This window comes from Anopheles gambiae, chromosome 3 (assembly GCF_943734735.2).
Source record: "Anopheles gambiae chromosome 3, idAnoGambNW_F1_1, whole genome shotgun sequence".
In the NCBI taxonomy this organism is placed as follows: domain Eukaryota; kingdom Metazoa; phylum Arthropoda; class Insecta; order Diptera; family Culicidae; genus Anopheles; species Anopheles gambiae.
In genome coordinates this window covers 74,726,283-74,746,547 of record NC_064602.1, presented here as the reverse complement: position 1 = coordinate 74,746,547, position 20,265 = coordinate 74,726,283, and the positions used below count along the sequence as shown (strand labels likewise).

The 20,265-nt window shown below is 43.8% G+C and overlaps 1 protein-coding gene across 1 annotated transcript in view; it reads right to left on the bottom strand.

Moving 5' to 3' along the window:
- The window catches only part of LOC133393299 (uncharacterized), a 45,430-nt gene extending 27,158 nt beyond the window's left edge, over positions 1-18,272 (bottom strand). The window contains exons 1-2 of the mRNA XM_061657661.1: positions 17,900-18,272; positions 14,439-15,488 (exon numbers count right to left, since the gene is read on the bottom strand). The gene's annotated coding sequence lies outside the window, so the exon portion shown is untranslated. The remainder of the gene's footprint in view (positions 1-14,438; positions 15,489-17,899) is intronic.
- Positions 18,273-20,265: the final 1,993 nt, after the last annotated feature.

Sequence of the window (20,265 nt, the reverse complement as noted above, 5' to 3'; positions counted from 1 at the left end):
ATCGCTCGGTCGCTTGTGGGTTGCGCTCGTTCGATGCAACCTCCTCGTATTTAGTCTGCTTAATCGAGCGTGTACAAAAATAAAACGACCCATAGCGAGGAATGTGTCATCGTACGGGCATTGGGCTAATCTCGGACCGGAACACACACGAGAGGGGGTAGTATGACCCAATTCGGGGCCCAGTATGTTTTACGTTCATTATGCTGCAGCTACCTGTACTTTCAATGTTCGTGTGGTACGTTTTTTGAGGTTTGTTGGCAGAACTTTAAGCTCCACAATTGAAGCAATTGTTGTAGGAATGGTCGAAGGCGACCAGAAGAGTGTAGTGGCTTATTTTAATAGATGCCAGAAACCGTACTCATAATCCCACCTGTTGTCTAACTTGCACTCTAGAAGCCAGCCTTGTTCTACGTGCTTTACTTCTAAATTAATTTCCTTTCCTACGACTGTTTCTCCCTCCCATAAAGTTGTTCGATTGCACCTGTTAGAACGAGCAGATGGGCCCAGGAACCGAACAGCAAACGGATAGTTTCAATTCAATGGGAAAACTTTTCTGCCACAGAAACACACACAAAAAGAAGAGAGTCTGCACAATATCACGAACAATAGTTTGCAATTGCTTTCAAAAGACACATCCGAACCGATAGCAACTTTGTTCCGAGCAAGATTACGTCGTGCCGTTGTGTTGCTTACACAATCACCCACAAACTTCTTGCACAGCTCGTTGCTGTCGTGTTTTCTTAAACCTTGTTGTGGAACATCTGTCTTGCCAGTGGCCATAAAACAGCGACGATCGTGCCGGCAATAAAAAGCGGGCCTGCTGAAACTGATACCAGTTCCCAGCTGCAAAATTTCCCCCTTCCCAAGCGGATTAATCACCCATCAAAACAAACATTATTTTTAAATCCCAAAATACACCACAGTCGAGCAAAACACACAAATTAACGTATTAATTCCATACCATTACACAAACGACACGGATTGGACGGGTTCACATCTTAATGCTTGCACTGCCATTAGCTTACTGGACGACAGCAAACTCCGGATTCCGATGATGATCCCATCGGTGTATTGAAGAATTGTGATTTAAAATTCCCTCCCAATCTCGAATGCATTTTCCCGGATCCCCTCCCCTCAGGGCTAACATCAAAAACCACTAACCACTTCCAGAGCGCTGGACTATGCCCGGGGTTTGTTGTTTTGCTTTCAAACACATAAAACCGTACAGCGTGTCTGTGTGTGTGCAAGCGGGTTAGTGGTCGCAATTTTGGGCATGGGAAATTTTAAATTCAATTTACCATTCTGTTTTTATTTTTGTCGGCCGCAACAAAAACAAACATACAAACAGGCCACAAAATTTCAGCACACAGACCCAGCCACCCACTACTACCAGGGCATTGTGTAAATAAAATATTCATATGTTTCATGAGCCTTCGTCGCTTCCAAGTAGTGCACTCGGCCGGGCTGATTCGACACACCCCGGGCCGGTCGGTTTGTCGGTCGGTTGGTGGTCTTGCCTGCTGAGCTTTCGCATTTACTGCCATATGTTCCGGACGGACTTCCATTATTGTAGCAGTACCCTTTCCTCTCTTCTCTGGGGCGTTCGTTCGTAACTCGTCAGAAAATTCGGCGAAAAAAAACCCATTCCAACACGTGCCAACGCGCTATGGGTCCTGCACCCAGCGCGGAGTGTTCTTTTGGGGTAAGAGACACAAAATAAAATGTTTAGGATAAATCGGAAAATCGGCTCAAAATTGTTACGATCACCTGCTCCGCGTTCCATTTGTGTTCCTGCTGACGCACACACGCTGACGCCGTGGGGTTAAAGGTTAGCAGGAAATGGAAAATGGCGCCACACAAATGTACAACATACTCATCGGCATTTGTTCTTTTGTTTGCTTGGTTTTTTGTTGCTGCCGAGATTTTGGGACGAAAATGTCATTTCATTAAAAATTTCACACACCATTCCCGGCCGCACGGTCGCACTGAAAGTGCTTCAAACGAAATTGAAACTGGTGGTTGGTGAAGAGAGGCTAATTTAAAATGCAGTTTGTGACGCTCGCTAAAAATAATACTCCTACTCCATTTGTTTCCGTCAGTGATTGAGCTGCATTAAGTATGTATTAGAATGAGTTGTTTTTGTGTGACATTTTACGCTGAGTTCTTTTTCGTGTTGTTTTTGCTGTTCTTGTTTTATTGAAATGTTGTCAATCATGCCATTGATTTGCCCTAATTTAAAGACACTCCCACGATATTGTTGATGGTTTGATGGAGGTGATACAATTTACTGATCTATTGGATTAAATATATTTAAACAACACAAATTTAAGCTTAGAGGATCTGGAGAGCTTAACCCTAGACTTCAACAAGCAATTTTCAAAGTTTAAGAGGAATATTTTTGATTTTAAATAAAATTTACAGTGTTGGTGCAGCTAAAAAAACACATTGTAGCATATCTGCTCTACAGAACATATTATAATACATACTATCAGCTATAGACACTTTGTAACACACTTCGGAAAGCCAAACCACACCATTGTAACACATTCATTGTAACACACTCAGCCAATCAGATCATACCATAACAACGCAACCGGAAGATTTCATAACACACCGTTCATATAAAAACAATTGTGACACACTTATCAGAATCAACCGAAACGAACTGCATAAGCAGGAACAGTTTATGCATTATAACCCAAAGCAGGAACAGTCTAAGCATTAAACCCAATACAGGAACTTTGTGACAAGAACCATTGTTTTTTGTCAACAAAAGACAAACGTAACTAGCTTAGTGAAAACAATAACTTTCCAACATACAACCCGGAAACCAATTGTGCGAAACCCTTAACTTCTTTTGAGTATAAATAAAACTAACGCCGATCACGTCAGATTCGTTCGGACTGTCAGGATAGGACTATGTCCATCCAACATCTACCGACTCATTTCAAAAATTTACTTATGTCTCCCTACCCAAGGTAAGCCCTCTAAACTCCAACGTTTCCGGTAAGGAAAACCTCCTTATGGTTTCAATGATCGCCCGGACGATCAAGTGTCGAAAGTCCGCTTTGAAACAGTATCCACTTCAGTTCGGCTTAATTCGGCAAACGATGATCTTCATACCACATGGCGACCGTGACTATCTCAAAATATACCACAGCATCAAAGCCTTTCATAATACCTAATATTAATTAAAGGATGTTAAGATCTTGCGACGATGACATTCTTATGTTCTTAAGAACCTTCAAAACCTTCATGATGTCATACATTTGCTTCCGTGTCCGTGAAATTATCCATTAATATTTCTTCATTCCCAAAAGGTTTCAAGATTCTACTCCATTTACATAAATTATGATCCACAAAGATTCAACCACAAAGATAATCATCATTCATCTGCCCCTATCCGATCGCCATTCACTGCCACAACAAACGGGCACCATAAACTTGTTACCCAAACGTGTTTAACCTCAAAATAATACCCCTTGTTGGAAAAAGGTCACTAAGCTGTCAAAGCTCGTATCTCGTAGGATTCTTCATCATCGCCCCTCCCCAGCATCCATCTAATCCATTCTCACTTTCACAAAGTTGTTCACCCGGTTGTAACTTATAACCCTATCGCTTCCCTTTTCTCCATTTCCGGTCGAAAGCACCTGCGTAACGGAAACGGTTAATCGCACGATTTCGACCCAATACTCAAAGGACACACGCTTCAGACAGAACCCCAAAAACCGCATGTTGGGTAAACTTTCATCGCTCATACATTGGTGGCGCTGCTCCTCTCGGTTTGAATCAAAGCATCCACGTAACCACAAAGCTGTCCTATATGAAGAACACACTCCAACTTTCCTATCCGACTTTTCACTTCTCATGTGTATGTGTGTGTATGTGATTGCGGGGATCTTTATCTCTTCCTCGCGTACGTGACATAAACTCCTTGGTGAAAAGTTTCTCTCAAGAAGCAACAATTTGCAGTTTGCTGTAACCCCTATATTCGCATCATGTCAACTGGTGGTTGAATGTTTTTTTCCTTGGAGTTCTTCCCCATTCATTCTCGGCGTCGTTGTGCTGCAGGAAGTGGAGATTGCCATTTGCTAGTTCCGTTTATTTCCGTACCCCGCATGGCACGGTTTCAACGAGGATAAGATGCTCGTCCTCCGTAAGAGCACTCACCAACGAGCATATGAGCACACTCACACGACTTCACTGAAGCCGCTCGTTTCCTGCGGTCTCGTGTAGTTGCTTTGCTTTCATAAAACAACTTGTGCCGGATAATATGCTAAAATCCTCCCAGGCACTGTTACAGCTTCCAGGTCACCCAGCCCTATCAACACCTTCTCCCCGGTACTACACCCGGGTGGCGACCAACAATGTACTGCGTGTAAAGCATTGCCCTTTTCGGCCGTGGATACGTCACCACAAAGAACTTACCGCGATCTGTGGGGCAACTGCTTTGTCATCAGTACTGTGTGTGTGCCCTTTCCTCGCTGGCACTTAGCGAACTCGGCAGCGTGAAAAGTGAAAAGATAACCACCACAACCTTTCCATCGCCTTCCAGCCACACCAAAACAAGGTGGGATGTTTGTCCCCGCTGGCGATGATTATCGATTTTACAATTTATGGAGGGTTTTCGTGTAACTGAGCAAAACTTTCCGTGTATCCCGTGTGCAAAAACCGTCTTTCGTGCCCCGCTGAGAGAACCGGCAGCAACGACGGCACAAGTATCAGCGGGTAGCAGCAGCATCGTTGTCATGATCGTGATCGGAGCAAACCGCCACACTTTGCAGTCTTTTGTCGCCCATACCTTCATTTAACACGGGTTTGGTATGTGTTCCGGGCGGTAGCATATGGTGAAAGAACTTAATAGGTAAATGATGTTACCTACGTGCCTTTTTCTCAGAGTGCCCGCAGTTCACAGCACCGATAAATGACAATTACGAGGGAAAGTAGTAATCACTATTAAATTGAATTATTTATACCAAAACACTTCCCTTTCACATTTTTAGTATATGTTTAAGTATAAAGATTAATTGTTAAATACTTTTTTAATGTCATATAATCATGAAGGATGCATTTTAAGCGCATTTTCATCAATTTATGTTCATTTTACCATTAAAAGAAAGATTTAAGCAAGATTTAAGCCCCTAGTGGTCTTATTAGTATTGCCATAATAATTTTATAGCACTTTTATAGCAATAGCTTTTCTGACTCTACAAACAGGAAACAGAGCTTCTCCGGCCGTGTCAAGGTTTAAAGGAATAAATTATTGTACAATGTCCCAAGTTCAGCCCTGCTAACTCTTCCAAATTAAAACTTCACCCGTATTGTCTCGCTAAAGGCGCACACTTTTTTATTCGAAACCGGTGCCAAGGAAAGTTTCCAACCTAAATATATTCCTTTTTTACACTCATGTTTTCACCTTCCAAAACAATGAACAAAAAAACTTTCCCTCCCCGAAAATGCTATGATATCGCTGACAGTGGAAAGTAAATTAAATTTGTACCTCGTTGTACCGGTTGGGGAGAGTCTGAATCGTTGCTAAACTTTCTATCGCCACTGAAGCCATTGTGTACGTGTGAGAGTATGTGTGTGTGTGTGTGTGTGTGTGGTTTTGGTTCGGTTCCAACTTCCAAATTGCCTGGAACGCAACCGGTGGTCTCCAGTAATGGACTGAGCTGCTAACAGATAGCCCCGAATCCCCCCGGCAGGACCCAACACTGGTACGACCGCTTTGCCGATGGGTAACTTCGCACCCGGCCGACACTGAACACACGCGCTGGGTTGGGTTTGAGCTGGGTAAGAATGACTTCCTGCGCAGAGGGGGAAAAGCTTTCGCTTCATTTCTGTCCCCTCTGCTCTCTTACATTTCCTTCGCTTTTTGACACTTTTACCAACTTTTTGCTGCAGATGCCTGTAGCTCCATTCTGTATCTCACATTGTAGTACTAGAATGATCTAATAAAGAAGGAAAAAAACTAAAGGATTTTGGTCTGGCAAAATGGTTAATTTGGAAGAGAATTTTTGAGTTTCATAGCACAAAAGCTTTCATTGTTGCGATATGCGTAGTAGCAAGCAATGGTAATTAGGGAATGGTATTGTCAGCCACAATACACTGTCTACGGGTTGCTAACTATCTGAATCCTCTTCCCACTGAAATAGCCCGCAAAATTGTAACATAATTTTTAACATAATAAAATGTCTGATTTATCGATTTCAATATTCGCTCAGTATTGATTCCTGTCCCGATACAAAAGGGTTAAAGCCATCTCGTCCACTCCCATCAATACTGGAATGAACGTGAATAATGGGCTTAATGGCGCTATTAGCTGGTGGCAACAAAATCACATCCACATGCTCGTTACACCCAGCATTCAGTCTTTGTTGGATTGCTTTCCCCATCCACCCCGCCAATCGATTCGCTCTGTTTCAAGTCCAAGAACACACACCCACTCCTACCTCTAGTGGCGTATACACTCTCTCGCGTACCTCATTACGGCACGTCCAGGGCAGTCAATTTGGAAACGGATTTCCTGCCACAACCACACAAATTGCACTGATCGCTACAATCCTGATCAATGGTGCAAAAGAATAACACCAACTCCCTCACTACTCACACTCTCTCCCTCTCACTTTGTCTACCACTCTTTTTGTGGATTATTTTATTTCTCCCTCATATGATAAATTAATAGACTGGAAATACATCCACAACAATAACGGGGTAGTTGTGGGAAGCGGGGGAAAAAATAAATACCACCAATCTGCACACTGGCGCACGTGGCAGCAAATAAACCATGAATGGACGCTGGAATAAACTGACCAGCGCTTAATCGGTACGCTAATGAAATGTGGAGCAAAGCACAGAGCATTGGCAGCATTTGGGGAAGGCACGCGTGACAGGCGGAAGCCCGCACACTAACGACCAGAAGGACGTACTGCAAATAAATCGTTTGTTTTCGTTTATTTATAAACCAGCGGTCCAGTTTTCCACGTATCTGTGTGCGGGGTATCCTGTTTTTTTATTTACGATTGAAAAATGTGTTCATGTGTTTTTACTGTTTTATTTTAATTCGTTTTGGATTGCATGCACCGACCGCTGGGAGCGGCTGCTAACGATGAAGATGATGACAGGGTGGTTTGTTTTATGACGCAGCAATTTGATCGATTCGGTTCATCAACGCTTGAAACAGTAACGAATACACCAACCACAACGACAACAACAACAAAAACAAAATAAGAACAAAGGGAAGAGATGAACTACAGTGAACGTAAACAGTGTAACACAATGATCGAAATTGATTAATTAACTCGACGGGTTGTTAGTGCATTTAAATTACCAACCCCATATAACAGAAGAATTTTGACTAGAAAAGTTTGACAAAATTAACTGTGCTATAACCTGAAATGTGTATTTTGTTGAATGTAAGCATTCAGCTTCCCATAAAAATTCATATTTACTCCTGAATGTATGCATTCTGGTTTGAAATAATAATCTCATAAGCAAAACGCCCCGGGATCCCATAAAAGATCATATTTACTCCTGAATGTATGCATTCTGGTTTGAAATAATAAACTCATAAGCAAAACGCCCCAGGACGTCCTTTTTTAATAAAATACCGTAACATTTTCGCAATACAATCAATCCTTTTTGATAGCAAACTACAACTTTTTGATTCCTTTTACGCTACTGATTGGAACATTGCAGGATAATAAAAATGGGCTTAACAACAAATAAAATTATTTCGTCCAACACTAGTGCAAATTGATTAACGATATTGCTGCACAAGCAAAATTTCTTCTACAACTAAACTCAATCAAACCATCCCACTCAATCAACGACACAAACTGCCCGCTAGCATGGTAGTAGGTAGATACAATCACCGTGTTGTGCGTGACAGCATCATCTCGACCCTTATCCTGCCTGTCATCCTGGACCAGGAAGCCTGGAGGATGTGTGTCTGAGGGTGCGAATGACATGCCTGACTGACTAAATGTTAAATCAATTACTCACTAGGTGATGCAATTCATTGGCCTTTCCACAGCACTCCTTTTGCTAGGTGCAACACACACACACACACACACACACACACACGAGAGAAAGAGGATGCGAGAAAAGATCAATATTTACCGACCTGATCCGATGCAACACCTAACCAGTGGTGGATTCCACCAGCACGGGAAGCACCGAAGAAAAACTGTTGACTGCACCAAAGTGCAGCAAGCAGCAGCAGCAGCAGTTTCTCGTTCATTGCTAGTAATAGAACTTTATGAGGCTGCGGCTCACGAGACCCAACGACCAACATATGCACTCCGGTCACGTTCAGACGAGAGACAGCCTCCCGTGACTGCTGCAGTCCGTACACAAGCCCATACAGTCACAGGTGTTGCAATGGCAGCTCGAAATGTCATTCGATTCAGTTTCATTATCGTGAGCCCACTCATACACTTTGGCTTAATTGAACAATTCAACAAGAGGGGACCGCTCGCGTGGACGCTCTAGCGCAGGCGGTACTACTGACTATTGAATGCCTATCAGCCCAGCCTATCTCACCCGCTTATAGCTAAGCTCAGCGAGTCGTCCTCGTGGGAAATTCCCGGATTGCAGGTCCTGGTTGATGTCTAACATTCATCCGGTAATGTAATAGAGCTGTTACCATTAATACAGCCTATTCTTAGTCTGTTTGCAATTGTACTTGATTGTACGACCTTGCTGGTTTAATTTTGATGCTTCTGGTACGGTACAATACCAACTGTGCAAAGTGAAGCGGCTTAATGCTTCAGAAAATAATTTCAAATTAGGGACATTTCAGTACATTATTTCATGAGCGTATTCTGTATCAGTCTGCTTGCACCAACCTTATCTGTTTCCCGCACGTACCGAAAACATATGTCCAAAGCTGAATAAATACTCATTATCGCAACCCAAAAAAGAATGATAAGCTTTCCGCTTGCTGCTGACGTGATTAACCTGCACGCTTCTGCAAGAAAGTACATTTATATATGCTTTTCCAATGTTTTTTCCTTTCCTCCGATTCCCGAAATAATTTCCCCTGAAAACCATTTTATGCGTGAGATATTTACCGAGCTTTGCGGTGCGTTTGGAAATCTCCACCCATGGCATGGCACATCTGAATTCTTAAAATCCCACCTGCCTGCCATGGATCATTTGCTAGAGCACTTCTTCTGGTTAAAAATCCTAGGAAATACTTCGAAGCATTTACTGCGTAACATGCTAATTTTCTACAGGCCCAGATTGGTTCCCCAGCTCTGCCAGAGATACGCCACGCCACGGCAAACACATGGTATCGATCCAATTGGGCGAACAATAAAAAAGGCTGAAGTTGTGTCCCGTGACATCCCGAAATTTATGGCGCGGTTCAATTTCACGCATCGTGACGATAATAATTCCCGCCCAACCCGCGAGTGTGTGCGGCCATAGCATAACACAATCGGTTCGTGTTTGTGTGCGCGTGTTGGGAACGCATCGGAGTGATTGAATGTTAATTAATTTATGGAATATTAAAACAAAGCAAAACATATTTTAATGGCATAAAATGACGTGAACAAATAATGGGGTGTTTAACGATTTCAGCTCGTCATTTTGTATGGAGTTTGACAGATGCAGTAGAAATTATGGCAAAACGCTACACTAGCGCACTAATAAGTCACTGAAAGTCAACCCCACAAGTAGTGGTACAAGGCAGGCCTTGACCGACAACGGTTGTTGAGCCAATGAAGAAGAAAGAAGAGCTACACTAGCGCAAATTTCAACTCTTGATTTTTCCTAACAATAATAAAAACAATATGAAGAAATGCTGATTTGTCGTATGCTCGAAAAGACAAGCTCACGTTTGTTTGAAATTTTGTAATTAATCAAAGCCAGGATTTATTTGGTTTAGGTCGTCATGATGAATGAGGTTTTCTGTGGAAATTGGCAGATAGGGAGATATGGTTACAAATGATGCAATTAAGACTTTGTTTGAAGGTTTGAATGGACTTTGACTAAATACTTTAACAACACTCGATGACTGGATATTTCTGTAGAATAATATAAAAAATCCTTTTCGTTTTCTCCTTTCAAACTTCAAGCATCATTAACGACAGACAAATTTAATACAAATTTGAATGATGATTCTTGTTCTACGGAAAGACCAGTAACCCACCGGCCGGACCTGCTGAAATCTAGTGAAAAACACACACAAAGCCGCCACCCATCGCGTGGGCTATGATAATGATATTCTAATTTTTCATTCCACGACAACGAGCTAAACTGTCCACCAGCTGCTGCTGCCAGCAGGTCGTTATCGTTGCTTTTAGCATAACTTGAACTTCCTTTCTCCTCACATACAACCGATGCATCTCGTTACTCGTTACTAAATGACGATACAATTATTCCAATTTGTATAATCGGCCAGCGAAAACTGCAACCAGAAGCACCAGCGCACATTATGCAAACATCAAGTGGGCTCTCCAGAACGGACCAGTTTTGGAACCGAATGGAAGCGAAAAATCAATTATATTTCAACTTTGATGACAAATTGCTGCTTCGGGAGTTGTTCAACAAATCGAAGAACACTCTTATTTAAAGTACTCTGCTGCTCTGTCAACTCTAATTACTATGCATGACTTTGTTTTCATTCACCTTGTTTATGCAAGCTTCACATTCAACACAAACTTCAAAGCTAAAGACACGACACTCAACCGCCATTTCTAATCCATTCGATCAAGTTTTTTGTTTGTGCCAATGGCACCGCAACACTGTATCATTGTAATGAAGCTTCAAGCAACTCCCCACTTTTTTTTTGCTTTGGTGAAAGACCGCCCTACCCAGCGAAACAACGAAATAAAACAAACAAGCGAACAAAAAAACGCCACATACCAACACGTTCGGCAAGCAATAATCATCAATCGTTCGGCTCCTATCCGAAGGCGACAAGCATCGTTTCTCCAGAAGAAGTTGCCTTTTTTATAATCCACTAGCCCGCCTTCCATGCACCCCTTCTCACGCGGGCATTTCTAATGGCACACAAATTAGTGCCTTCTGGTGGTGCACCGCCCACTCTGTCCGGTAGTGGCAATTGCCACACCACTCGAGCTTCGAAATGATGAAAATGAATGACAGCAGTTTTGCCGAAACGGTTCGAAACGCGTTGGCACTTCTGCTCTTGAAGCGGCAGCAACATTAGCAGCAGTCCTGCGACCTGCCAGTCCTCTCAATGGCACTGTACGATGGCAGCCATCCCGCCTCCTGTAATCAATTAATTTACGATTGGCCATCGTGAAAGATCGTGACCATCGCGGTGGTATCGGAAGTGTGTACCAGGTTCATACACACACACGGCTTACAGGAGTTGTACGTGTCTGAAGGAGGAAAACGCCACTGGATACCAAATGGATAAAACTTCACTTAGCACCATTCATCATTACGATGTCGTCGATACTGTCGATGTGTATGGGCTGAGTTTGAGATCCCATAAGCTACTAGGAGCTTTTCTACTATGCAATAGAGTGTTAATCCGTTTGTTGCCAAAATGAGAATCAATAGCATTTTCTGTATCAGGCACATTCAAGTTTTCAATTTTAAAGATACTTTAAATGGAACATAAAAATGGAGCATAAAAATATAATCGATAAATATTAATCGTTATCATTCAATGCTGCTATTACCTGCCATAAAAAAACCATCACTCCATTCATCACTTTTCAATCGATCAATCTTTGCTAAGCTTTGTAAGTAGGTTCGAGAAATTGAACATCATTCATCTGAAACCATAAATAAACGCATTATCTGAAAATTACAAACTCAAATGGTAACTTGCTGGTTTAGGGCTTTCCCCAGCATATAAAAAAAGACATAACAGTGTACCATAAAATATTTATCATTTATGTACGAGAATAATTTAAAGAGAACATCAATAAACGCAACCCCCATGCCCTGTTTATGGACATTATTATGAAACATATTATCAGCGTAAAATCCTGTTACAGTACGCACACACACAAAATGCGCGGCTCGTCAAGCGCTCAACAAAGCAGCTTAATACTAACGAGATCTGAATCAATCGTGTTCAATCATTTTACGATTTTTCATCGAACCAACGATTGATACCCTATTTCCACTTTACACCCACTTTAAAAAAAAAAGATCTTTTCCGCGGGAAAACGGGATGAAAAGCGCAACCAACAACAGCCACGAAAAAAAAAGGTGCGAAAGGTTCTTCCAATCAGCGGAAATTCCAAGCCACCTCTCCGTCAATTCTGCCATAAAATCACACTAAGTAGGATTGATTTTTACGATTATTTCTTCTTTACGACTTTACGATGCGACTGGAGCACCAACAGCTTCACCCTACCCACCCGTCTCGGGTGTTCCAGCGAACTGGGAAGATAAAATTTACATTAAACGTCACCCGCTATTGACTGCTGGATGGCGCGCTGGACAGCAGCTGTGTGGGCCTCTCACCGAGTGGAAGCTATTTTTAGACATCGCACTTTCCATGCAATTTGATTCATTCGTTTTCGTTGACTGAAGGCGAATGGCAGGCGAATCTCTGACATCCATAATTATTCCACTGTTGGAATTTTTAATGTCCCTTAAGGATTACTTTTTCAGCTTTGTTTGGATCCCCTGCACTAGCTAAATATTGGCGCTTTCAAATATTTTGATATTCGATAAACTTCACTCCAATCTAAACATTCACGTGCTTCTGCTTACCGCAAACGCTTCCCTTTGCTATCGGTATCCCCGATAGATGCAGCTGCCACAAATTTCCCATCAAAATTCACAGCAATAGAAAGCGCCGTTGAAAACCACCTTTCGGCAAACAAGAATCGGACGGTATGTGTATGTGTACCGCCGCCCCGCCTGGCGTGCCCCATTCCCCAAGCGTTCTAGGGTTGCATCCAATCATCGTAGAAGTAACACGCTTCGGTTAAGCAAATTGAGCTCATCGGGAATGCTAATGCTCCGACGCAAACTCTTCCAAACAAACTCTTCCCTGCCGCATCAGAAAGCACAAAATGCTATCCGATCTCCGGAGGGATTTTCCTCCCGCTTTTGTGACCTTCGTGATGGTTCTTTGTTCTCTACTGCTGCTGCTGCTGCTACTACTGCTGCTAGGAGAATGCCCATCACAGCAGCCAGCAGGACATGCAATCGGCAAAAGCACATGAAAATGAGCCCTCGGGAAAAAGGGCTGTTGCAAACCAGCTGCAGTGCTGGACCGTATCTAACCTTTCCTGTATCATCATCATCATCATGGGCAGCACCACCACACGGGGGAAAACGTGCACGAAACTCATTATGGACGAAAGTTTTGCCGGAGCTTTGGAAGATTGGAAGTGTAAAACTAAGGTAGTTAGAATTATTCATCGGTTAACGTTGGCGGGTTTCGTTTGTTTTGAACGACATTGTATTGTAGGGCCAATTAGTAGATATTGGATAAGCTGTGCGACTACATAAACACGTTCAGGCGCTTCCTGTTAAGCGTGGATGAAAGGTGTACAGTCAACAGGTATGTGTAACGCAACACGAGTCGTGGGATCAAATCTCAATTCTAGACTCATTGTTTTCAAACTTTCAAGAAGATCTTTTTCACTATTAGCACAACGAGTGGGATGTTAAAATGAAACTAAAATATCCTACAAATGCCACACAGTTTCGTGTGCCTTTTAAAGAGAACTTGAATCATTCTGCATTAATTAATACAACAAATTAATAGCTATTTAATAACTTTATTCCACTTGAAAACAGCCTTCCCCGGCAGAGATTGTGCCTGTATTTAATAGACCCTTTAGATGATTTCAATCCAAGGAATACCATCACACACAGTAAAAGCCTGAGAAAGCGAACAACTTTGCCTCACACGGAAAACAACCAACTGTGTGCTTCGGTACGGCGTGTACGGTACAAGACGCCTTTATCCATATTTTAACAACCATTCGTAATGAAAAGATTTACCCACCGGGGTAGAGCGCTCCTTTGTCGTCACAACTCTTGTACAACTTGTGATCGTGAAGCAAAAAAAAACAACAAAAATAACTACCACGGCAGCACGGAACACTAAACGTGCAACAAAGAACCTTCGCTTGTAGTGTGCCAATCGGTTGCCGTGCGCTTCCGGGGCCGCCGTATTGACTGAACTGCTGCCAAGTAAACTCGATATCTTGACCATGGTTAACGGAAGTCGAAGCCGGCATACAGGTACGCCGATTGAGGGTGGGAGGCCAATAATCAATAATGCCAATCGCGCTGGCAAATGGCCGTCGAACGACACTTTGTTCCACGTTGCCGGAGTCGGCAACGGAAATGGGGGGAAGTCGGCTAAAACTGATTAAACTCTTTACCCCTTTTGCGTCGATTGTTATTTTTCCGTAGGTGAATTGTTAATTAATCCTGTTTACTATCGTGAAGCAAAACTTTTTCCCCTCCCCGACTTGACTTACCGAGCGCTGGTGTGTTTGGTGCCGGGCTCGCACACCGAAACCGTCTCGCTTCGATGTCGATGTTCAAACGTGGGGTTGCCGGCCCGCCGGTTCACTTTATTCGCTACACAATCGGCTATAAATTTCCTTCGGCAACGCAGCCAGACAGCTGGAATCGACAGTCGTCGGACGAAATCGCTTCTTGCTTTTGCTTTTACTTTTTTTTGCCTCCTTGCTGGGTTTCCCCGTTGTATGGTTCACGCAACGTACCGACAACACATCCTGCTCGGATTGGCTATTGTTCTGAGCCACGAATCGATTACTACTACCACTGCTTGCTGCTGCCCTGCTTCACTTTTCCGCTCAAACCAATGCCAATCCACGGGAACTAATCCGACATCCGGTGGAACTGTGGATTCGCGTACTAAGGCAACTGGCGATAGTTGGCGGATTTGCTGTTTCTCTCTTTCTGTTTTCCTCTCAATTAACCTCACCCGGTCTTAAACCTTCTCGCGGACCTTGCCGCAGAACTTCCCCACCTGCTCCTGTAGCAGCATTAGTGCGCTGTGCAAATCTCTTCAAACCATTTGACTGCTTGACACCATCATCAAATCACCATTACCACCGTTCTTCTTCATCCGGGAAACTGCAGGAAAGGATTATCGCTTGCACATGTTCACCAAACCGGGCACTAGTTCCCACGGGTGGGGGGTGGGATTTTTCTCTCTCTTACTACGAGAGCACTCCTTCCGACACACTCACTAATTGCTATAACCGCACGCGCTTGCATTTGACAGTTGCGATCGATCGCACCTGTCACATTTGACATTTATTTATCTCCCGCAAGGCAAGGCAGATTTCATCAGCTACATCACACACGCACCACACAAACTCTTCCACTCCACTTCCATTATTCATCGTGGTGCACACACACACTCTTCACAAACAAATACACTAACACTTTATGCGATTAGTTAGTCACCAAGGTGGTTACAGCTGATCTTCAACCAAACCTCAACCACAAACTCCGACAGGTTAACCTCATCGTGATGAAGGCGACCTCTGTTGGGACTATTGGGAATCCAAAAAACGCACTGTTAGTGTTAGTAGATTAAATTTGATAATTTTGCGCTGTAAAATTTCGCTTACCCCTCCCTCCCCGAATATTTAACAAATAAGGAATGTCTCTCTTTCCCACACTAATTCCCTCAGTGACCTCATTACCTCCTAAAGGGAGGATTAATATTCAAAGCACTTTTACATTACTCAAACTCCTCTCTCGCTTGCTCTTTCACTCTATCTCTTTGCGTACCATCTCGGGCCCCCCTAGGTAGGAACATCAATCAGCACTTTTAAAGCCCGTCGCATATTTCATCATTACCATATTCTGTCCCTTATGGTAGCGGTCGGTTTGGTAGCGGACTTCTCTTTTTTGCACTAGATCTGTTAAAATGTTTACACGCCTCTCCAAGCGCCAAATTAATAACGGAAAAGCTCGGCGCGACACGGGGTAGTAATTACTAAGAAACGGAGGGAACATCTTGCCAGCGGCAGTAGACAGGAAGGACCCGTTTTTTTTGGAACGAGTCACTCATAAGCCGGGATACTGGGCTGGAGCCGATCGCAACAAGCCAAAAAATGAAATACACTCCGTAATTGAGTAGTATTTATGGTCAGTTTTAGTGGACGTTTAATTTGCTTTTATCATCGCGTTTCTTTGCCTCGTTTGTTCCTGCCCTGACTTCCGCAACTGATATTATTGTTTTTTTTTTTTTTTTTGCTGAAGTCCTCTTTTCTTTACAGATGACAAAAATGTAGCCCCTATCACGCTTTGTTGACCATTTTCAATTGCTTTGTCACCAGTGTTGTGGGCATATACTTGCACATCAACTGGTGGAAAGCAAAAACCCGGTACACATAAAAACCGTTTAATGTTTCAGTTCTCGCGGAAGTGGAATGAACTTTTTTCAATTTTCGTCTTCAAATCCGTTTCTATTTTTTTTTTTTGCTTTATTGCTCGCTTCAGCTTCCTTCCGACCTCCCGTGGGAAGTGGCTTCACGGAAGCGAATCGCATCTGGAAGAGCATATTTTACGCCGACATAAATATAGCACAACAAGACACATACACAAGGCACAAAATCGAGCAAAGGAGAGTACACCGAAACCTTGTTTCATTTGCAGTTCAAGCGTTTTTGTTGCTGTTTTTGTTTTTTTCATTCAGTGTCTGTCTGTGTTTTGCCATTTGTCTGCCCCTTTCAGCTCGTTTTTCACCCACACACACACAAAAACGACACTATATAACTTCTCGCAAACACTTTTGCTACTTCCCTGACGGGTGCTGGCGATGCTGTCATAAGCTTCGGAGAAGTAGAGCGCACACCGAAACAAGAAGAAGTGAAGAAAAAAGGCCAAACAACCGGCACACAATTTCCACGCGAACCGGTCGTTGGGAAGGATCACTTCTGCTGGGGCAATAATTTCCGTTCATTTCATCTTCACAGCATTCAGCGCTAAACACACGCGCGCAGCAAACTAACTGTCAGAAGAAGAAAAAAAAACACTAACTCTCCACATAAAAGTGGAAACTGGAACTTCCTGAAGGTGCACGAGATGAACGATCTCCAGACAGTACAGCGGCTGTTGCATGCGTGACCCCTCCAGAAGGGAGAAAGAGGAGTGGCAAAGTACAGCAAACAAAAACTACAGAAATACATTTTCCATTCCACGCAAAACTTAATCAGAACTTCCCAACACATTCCCAGACGCTGCGTCACTTTTCAATGGGAGGAAGGGCAGTTGCTCTTGGCATGTGTTGAAGTTGGGAAGCATGCGTTTGAGATCGTATGGCTCACGCAAACACACACACACACAGAACGCCACCCATTAGTCACTGATATAAATTAGTCACAGTTCACTGGCCCCATGCACGCATGCCGTTGCACAGTTCTACTAAGCCAAACGAAGGCGAAGATCGAACTGTCAAAACGAAACTACGTAGGCAGCGCTCGCACTCACTCGCTCTCTCTCTTCCCCTGAGCTGCTTCATCTGCCCGGTTGCGCTAATGTGTTGAACACATGTGTCGTTGGTACTGAGGGGAATTTAATCGGAAACACCACCACCAGGCACCGCCAACCGCATCGGGTACCACGATTGAACAAACAATTGGTCAGAACCGTTCAGAAGCAGGAAGAAAAACAGTCTGCACTCGAACCTGCTGTTTTGCCACACAGTCTGTTGGCAATGCCTAACAGCTCCATCGGGATCTCGTTAGCGCGGCTGCACACCTCCTCCTTCTCCCCTTGCTCCAAAAAGGGAATTCGAGCAAGTTGTGAAAATCGACCCTCCCCCCTATGTTTGTCCGTTAAGAAAATGGTTGCAAGCAAGTTCATTAGCAGACCAAAATCACAGCGTGAATCCGAAATGTTTTTCCCCTTTATGCCCAGTTCTACACCTGTTTTCTTAGCTCCTTTCAACACTCACAAAATGGCATTAACTTCACATCGATCAGGCATCAACACACAGTGCTGCACCAGTGGAAACTGCCGCAACAGCCAAAGGTGCATTCGCTCATCGTACAACAAGATTAGCTCGCACGAGGTAAGCACTAATCTTTCGCGCGGTCAGCCCTTACTAAAACACTAAACCACCTGCTAAACCTGGCAGTACGTCACACCACACCACACGTCAACCTGTCCAATGCGTTTCGTTCGCTTTCAGTTGGGTTTTCACACGTCGCCAAATGCGCGGACACACAAACACACACACACACAAAACGACCAGCGAGAGCGACCGGGCGACCGGAAACGGGCGCACACCGTGTATATGTACTTCCAGCACCGGGCGAGTTCGTTGCGAAACTGGAACGCTGTGCCGGGTCGCACGCTTTGCAAACCCCCTGTGTTGACACTCCGACACTGTAGAAGGGTGCTGCTGAGCGACTGAGAGACACTCAGCTGGGAGCGAGCTGCCACACAGCCTGCTGACGGCGTTCGGACAGATGGTATTAGGAGGACTCGGTTTGGTAGGCGAAAGTTAGTACAAATTTACGGGAAAGGATCTTCAATGGCAAATGCTTCTAACAGCAAAGGTAAAATAAATAAACTATGACGCTTTTAGCTAAAGGTTCCTTAACATGTTTTTCTTAAATTATTAAATTATTCATAAGATACCAAACTGAAATCAAGAGAATTTTTTAACTTTCCTCTGAGTGTTACTAATATTTAACCAAAATGGTCAAAACTCTAGTCCACTGTGCCGAATATCGTCCCGTGAGTGCCCCGTGAGTGCTCTCTTTCAACAGTAGCAGTAACAGCGAGCACGAAACGTGAAACACCATGCGTTCTCCTTTCGTAGCCGGCTTCGTTGATTCAATGTCAAGCAAAAACGGGATTGCGTGCTGGTGCTGGATGGAGCGCGCCAAAGCGCGCCAACAAACCGTGGTCCCACGGAAACACCCGATGTCACCAGTTACGATGTGGGAAAGGTGGGGTTGGATTTTACGCCACATGAATCGATTCCATTGATTCGAAGCTAAACGCTAGGGGGAAGCCAGATGTTTGACTCCCGTGCTGCATTCACAAAGAGTAAACAGTGCATACGATCGTGTCAAGAGATATCGTACCCACGCACACACACACACACCCGTAGGCACACTTGAACAGATTGTTTTCTCGCTAGAAGATCACAGAGCAAGGAGTTGGTCTGTAAAAATGGTCTGTAATTATACACAGCTTGTTCACAGTTCACTTGTAATGCAACTGTCATTCTACTAGGGTCTGTAGAAGACCCTATATAAAGGCCTCATTGCACCATCATCATCACAGTGAAAGTATTTGCCTTATCAAATATGCATGCAGCAATTGGCCCGATAAATCCATGCCGTCCAATGACGTCGATCCATCGATACTGTATCTGGTGTAGCTTGGTGCAATAAGAAGACCAAAAAAGGAAGAAAAAAAAATCCCTCAAATGGTAAACACATGATCGTCGTAACTCAATTTCGATTTCCAGCGCGCAAAGAGTGCCCGACTCGTACCCACAGCCTACTTGACAAAAGGAGGCACTAGAGCCGCAAGTAATGCACGCGGTTACGTCTGTCCCCCGGCTGCGCGCAATGCAATTTGCGGCGGACGATGAACTACGCTTTTAAAGTTTATGCAATCGTGCTTTGAGGAAAAAAGAACAACAGGCATTTACGTCCGTTGTTGTACTGATTTCACACACAAGCGAAACACACAGCTACTAAAACAATATGAAATAATATCATGGGAAATAATTGCTCATTTACAGTAGCACGTTTTACATATTTAAATATTACAACTCGCTTGGATGTCTCTAGCTCGCCACTCCAGCACGGGGGGGAGGGGGGGGGGGGGCAAGTGTGAGGGACAGCCACCTTCAAAAACTAAATTATTTAAGTTTTGAAAAACCACCTGCTAGCTAGAACAATGTCGACTAGACTTCTTTCCATCTTCACCGCTTGCAAACCCCCCTCTCCCTCCTTCCACGAAACGCGCACTACACATGTAGCGCAAAATTCATTGATTTTTCACCATGCTTCTTCCCCACCCCAGCCCACTTTCCTTTCCGTCATGTGTCTGCGTTTCCACGAAGACACTTTCCACAGCGACAGCGACGACAAAACAGCGCTCGCCTTTATCCTAGCGGGCTCCCAGTTATTCCAGGTCGTTATGCTTTTTTCTTTCTTTCTTTCTTTCTTTCAAGCCAACTCTCCCTTCTGCTGCAAAGAAAAACTACTCCGATTGCTTTCAGTCGCCGCCACAGTGCGCTTCACTCCCATTCCACCCTCGTTTTTTCGTTCCCTGCCTTTTGCGAATGTCAATTGG